Here is a 6,000-nt window from a genome sequence, read left to right as displayed (position 1 = left end):
TAGCCAACAGGGTGGTGGCTTGGGCAGTGCACAAATCATTGCTGCACACACATCACTGCATTGATTTGCCACGGACTACGGTCTTCACTGTGACACTGTGAACCCTGCTTTCCTAATCAAGGTGCCAAGTCACATTCAGGAGCCATCTGGCAGTGGTTGGCGTGTAAACATTTTTAAAAGTTATTTGATGCCAAGGGGATGCATTTAGTCCATGTCCCAAAGCAGCCACTAGACCACTTAAGCAAGAATATGACGGTTAACTTTCTCAGGCATGCACCATAGGCAACAAAAAAGTAATTTACAAAAACAAAGGTTTTGGTGTGTCAAAGTCATGAAAATAAAGAACACAGTCTAAAAGGTTTTCTGTGTGGCAAGTTAATCCTCTTTCAGAATGCGTAGATATAGCAGCTGACTGATGCTTTGTGCTGCCTTCAGAATACAAATGCCCCATGTTCAGTTCCTGTCACTATGGTGTAAAAACAATGGTTTGTGAAATGAGACATCACTTATAATTTGCCCACACTTTAAAAGCTCTGTCAACACAAAGCTGGAGAGGGTGGGTGGAGGGTGTAGGTCTCCAGAGCATCTCGAAGGCTACGTTTGGAATATGCATTCCTTTATTGGAAACAAAGGAATGCTTAACTTTTCACTGGCCTGCAGATGCCTGCGGGGGCCCTTCCTGTGCCCCCCAACCCCTGAGCTGCTTAAGCTCTGCTCCCCGGGCATCTGACCCTCCGCCCCCAAGGATGAGTGTACATGGCTTCTTTAAGGATCGGCAGGCGGCATCGCTGATTGGAAGATCATGGCTTTCGGACAATCAGTTGTGTTTTTGTGTGGCTTGTGTAATTCACAAAGTAACCTGCAGAGAGGCCGTATGACGCCCTCTCCGGCTTTGAGTCTGAGAGCCTGCCAGGCTCAGAATCGCTGCCCAGATAGATTTAAATTGTCTGGAGCCTGGAGGGGAGACACATGGGACTAAGGGTCCCACTCTCCGGAACCCACTGGCTTTAGCCTGGAGATGCCAACCTGGTACGCTTTATACTGACAGCCAGCTCTTGGTGGCATCTGCTCCCTCCTTCATTGCTCCCCACGACCACAGCTCTCCTGTAGAGCTGTATCATGCCTGCACTGTACTTATTCAAGAACCTCCGCTTATACCTGGCAATACTCATGGACAATGGACTCTCACTAGAACCACAAGTCAACACAATAGCAAAGAAATGCTTGCACGTCCTGTGACTGCTTAGAGGGATACTCACCTACCTCAACTTCCCATACAGAACCCTCACAATCATCTCCTTGGTATTACCGAGACTAAACTACGCAAACAGCATCTACCTTGGAAAGCCAGAAAGCCTCACAATAAACAACAGCACATCCAAAATACTGCAGCAAGACTACTCATGAGACTAAACAGAAGAGACCAGATCACACTATCCCTGAGAAGCCTACACTGGCTTCCATTAAAAAGAAAATGCATTAACTTCAAAGCCATCTGCCTCGCCCACAAATCACCACACGGACAAGGGGCCATATTTTCCCAAGCCAAAATCAACCGCTACCAACAGGAAGAATCCTAAGATCGAGCAACGACGTCCAAATCGAAAGGAAACCCTACGAGAAAGGGACTTTCAGAGGAACTGCACTCTCCCGTTTGATAGCAGAACTATGCAACTCAATACTGAAGGAAATAAGAATGACGGCAGATCACCTGACCTTCCGAAATGACTGAAAACCTGGCTATTCAATTCCCTGACACAAGCATAAAAAACGGCCATCTCCCACAACTCACACTCAGGTCCAAGGCAATCATGGGACAGCACGGATCCTGGAGCCGACAGACAAAAAACAACCACACATTACTAACTACCTATGACCCCTGCTCCCTGTTCCTCTCCCACACACCTCCCACGTCCAATTTGCCAGCCACACTACACACAGACCACACGAAAAAACAGACCAGTGCACTTGACGAAGCACACTTAGAAAGCCAAGCAAGCTTGCCCACTGACACTCACACATCTGCTCTGAAGCAGAGTTATCACATGCACGAGCAACCCACATTTCAACAAGCAGTAGACTCAAAACAGCAAAAGCCTTACATACCTGATGACTCTGTCCAAACTGGTATACATATTTGTAATGTACAATGAGCCCAACTTCCATTATTCGCTTAAATTGGTTGTATCTTACTGAATCACTATCAGACATGTTTGAAATTTAGAATTGTGGACTTTCTTCTGGTCCCATAATGCTCTTTGCTTTTATGCAAATCGCAAGGATTGGATTCTATGAAGAGATACTGTATTGTGTGACCTATTCTGGGGCCGCGGACCTCAGCCCCCCACCCTTCCTTCCACAGGCCCCACCCCTTCAAGGATGAGAGGGTTCCCCCAGTACATTGTTTCCATTTATAGCACTGGTTTTGCAAGCATCAACAGAAGAGCAGAACCGCTATCCTACCCGTCTTGCCCACTATCCAACCCCGCCCACTTTCTTACAGAGCCACGTGAGCACCTGGAGACCATGCAAATGGCAGCGGTGCGCGGTACAACTCCCCATAACATAACATGTATAAGGGTGGTTCTCAGGGTAAATGTTATGTTATGCAAGCGGAAACATCAGTGCTTCAGGACGCTGCTGTTCCAATCAAAAACATGCATGAGAGGGTCAGTAATGACCCTCTCCTAGGTTGGGCCTCCCCTTGCACCTGAACCGAACAGTAAAAGGGGAAGGTCTTTGTTCTCTGTGTATTTTATAGCACATCCGATTGGTACGCATGGGATTGAAATGTGCAGAAGCACCCCTGGTTTGCGCATGCGACAGGAACATGCCTTTCATCAGGGGCACGCTTATTTGCCACAAAGGTTGAGTGCATCCCATCAATTGAGACAGATAAAAATGTGTGACTGACCAAGGGCCAGGGTGCCTCGGTTCTACTGTGTAATGTCTCTTGAAAGTCTGTGCGAGTGACAGGTTGGGGCGAGATCCCACTCTCTTAGTACAAGGGCGCCATCTGGTGTCTCGCTACTAGAAGTGCATCCCTAGAGTTCAGTGGATTAGAACTGCATGTACATTCCTGTTGAAGCTATTATGAAAGTGCATTCACCAGGCACGACCTGAACTCCTCTCAAGGTCCCAGTTCCAAATTGCACTCAGAGGTGCCTTAAGTTCCAGGACCTAGACGCGGGTGCACAGCGATTTCTGGATGTTCAGAGCAGAGATAGAAGTGCCGCAACCGGTGCAGGAAAATCTGCACCGACACAACCTCCTCCATGATTGCAAGTCTGACTTCAGGCCTGAGGGAGGCAAACATAGGCGAAGAGCCCCTGAGGTCAGCAGACAAAGGCCCCCAGCAGCTCCTATCCTCCCAGACTTCTCACCAGTAAGCGACACAATGGGCCTCATTACGAGTTTGGCTGTAACCCTCTGGTGCCCCCGGCAGGTCAGATCTCCCGGGAGCAACAGCCCCTGCAGGCATACTTGTAGTCTGGCAGTCTGGACGTGGTGCCTGTATACTGTTACTGGCACCCTTATTTCCAGGCTGCCAGGACTGTAATGAGGTATGTCCTGACTCAAAGACTAATACATCGGATGGGACGAGCAGGCATGTGTCCATCTTTAGAGACAACACTCTGAGGATACGTCCACCTCAGGGAAGGTGCCTCGCGCTGCCCCCCAGGGATCTTTCCAGCCCCCTCTCCCGTTGGATGCCTCCACTGGCGTTAGTCAGCAAGGTCCACCAAGCCCACGTTCGACTAGATAAGGAGGACGGTTCCTAATGGTGAGAACTGGCCAGACGGCTGGCCGACCTTGCCAGTCACCACTGCACCGCCCACGGAAAGTGCCCTCACTTTGCTCAGACCCTTACATTGGGCAGCCGACTGTCAGCTCACTGGGTGGGTAGTTATGACCTCGGTGACCAGCTACTTTCCTTCCACAAGTACACTGCCTGTCCCCCTGTGACGCAGACCCTTGCTCTGTGTAGAAGGCACCCAGCAGAGGCCCCAGAGCTACACTAAGATTCTCTCTAGCACTCTTAAATAAATAACGTGCACCATGCGCTGGGGGTTGCCTGAGGCGGTTCCTGTCAGACGTGTAGAGAGCGAGAGGATTTATGTAATGGTGGTTTCTGGCGTGGATGGGCTGGGCCACTTCTGGGGGTGGACCTCTCCCCAGGGAATGGAAGCATCCTGTAGACACTTTCTTGGAAGCAGTGCCCTCTATCCCTGACACTCAGTAGGCAGGGTGAATACACTATGGTTTGGGGGGAGCTCTCGGTGTGTTCAGTATTTGACATTTCAGCTCAAGACCCCGTGTTCTCCATTGGTTGCACCCATGATCGCATATGCATAAGCACGCGCACAGTGACGGCGTGATATCGTGACATGCCTCTGGAGCAGATCTTGCTCAGTTGGACACATAAGCACGCACACAGTGACGGTGTGATATCGTGACATGCCTCTGGAGCAGATCTTGCACATGTCGACACATGACGGCGTGATATCGTGACATGCCTCTGGAGTAGATCTTGCACAGTTCAATGCATAAGCATGCGCACAGTGACGGCGTGATATCCTGACATGCCTCTGGAGCAGATCTTGCACAGGTCGACACATAAGCACACGCACAGTGAGGCATGATATGGTTACATGCCTCTGGAGCAGATCTTGCACAGGTCGACACATAAGCACGCGCACACTGACGGCGTGATATCGTGACATGCCTCTGGAGCAGATCTTGCTCAGTTGGACACATAAGCACGCGCACAGTGACGGCGTGATATCGTGACATTCCTCTGGAGCAGATCTTGCTCAGTTGGACACATAAGCACGCACACAGTGACGGTGTGATATCGTGACATGCCTCTGGAGCAGATCTTGCACAGGTCGACACATGACGGCGTGATATCGTGACATGCCTCTGGAGTAGATCTTGCACAGTTCAATGCATAAGCACGCGCACAGTGACGGCGTGATATCCTGACATGCCTCTGGAGCAGATCTTGCACAGGTCGACACATAAGCACACGCACAGTGAGGTGTGATATGGTTACATGCCTCTGGAGCAGATCTTGCACAGGCCGACACATAAGCACACGCACACTGACGGCGTGATATCGTGACATGCCTCTGGAGCAGATCTTGCTCAGTTGGACACATAAGCATGCACACAGTGATGGCGTGATATCGTGACATGCCTCTGGAGCAGATCTTGCACAGGTCGACACATGACGGCGTGATATTGTGACATGCCTCTGGAGTAGATCTTGCACAGTTCAATGCATGAGCACGCGCACAGTGAGGCGTGATATCTTGACATGCCTCTGGAGCAGATCCTGCACAGTTCGACACATAAGCACGCGCACAGTGAGGCGTGATATCGTGACATGCCTCTGGAGCAGATCTTGCACAGGTCGATGCATAAGCACGCGCACATTGAGGCGTGATATCGTGACATGCCTCTGGAGCAGATCCTGCACATTTTGACACATAAGCACGTGCACAGTGAGGCGTGATATCGTGACATACCTCTGGAGCAGATCCTGCACAGTTCGACACATAAGCACGCACAGTGAGGCATGATATCGCGACATGCTTCTGGAGCAGATCTTGCACTGGTCGACACATATGCACGCGCACAGTGAGGCGTGATATCGTGGCATGCCTCTGGAGCAGATCATGCCACGGTCGACAATTGACGGCGTGATATCATGACATGCCTCTGGAGTAGATCTTGCACAGTTCAATGCATAAGCACGCGCACAGTGAGGCATGATATCGTGACATGCCTCTGGAGCAGATCCTGCACAGTTCGACACATAAGCACGCGCACAGTGAGGCGTGATATAGTGACATGCCTCTGGAGCAGATCATGCACAGGTCGACACTTGACGGCATAATATCATGACATTCGTCTGGAGCAGATCTTGCTCAGTTGGACACATAAGCACGCACACAGTGACGGCATGATATCGTGACATGCCTCTGGAGCAGATCT

This window comes from Ambystoma mexicanum, chromosome 8, assembly GCF_040938575.1.
Source record: "Ambystoma mexicanum isolate Mex_15411 chromosome 8, UKY_AmexF1_1, whole genome shotgun sequence".
Taxonomy (NCBI): domain Eukaryota; kingdom Metazoa; phylum Chordata; class Amphibia; order Caudata; family Ambystomatidae; genus Ambystoma; species Ambystoma mexicanum.
Note: the sequence above shows the minus strand (reverse complement) of the source record.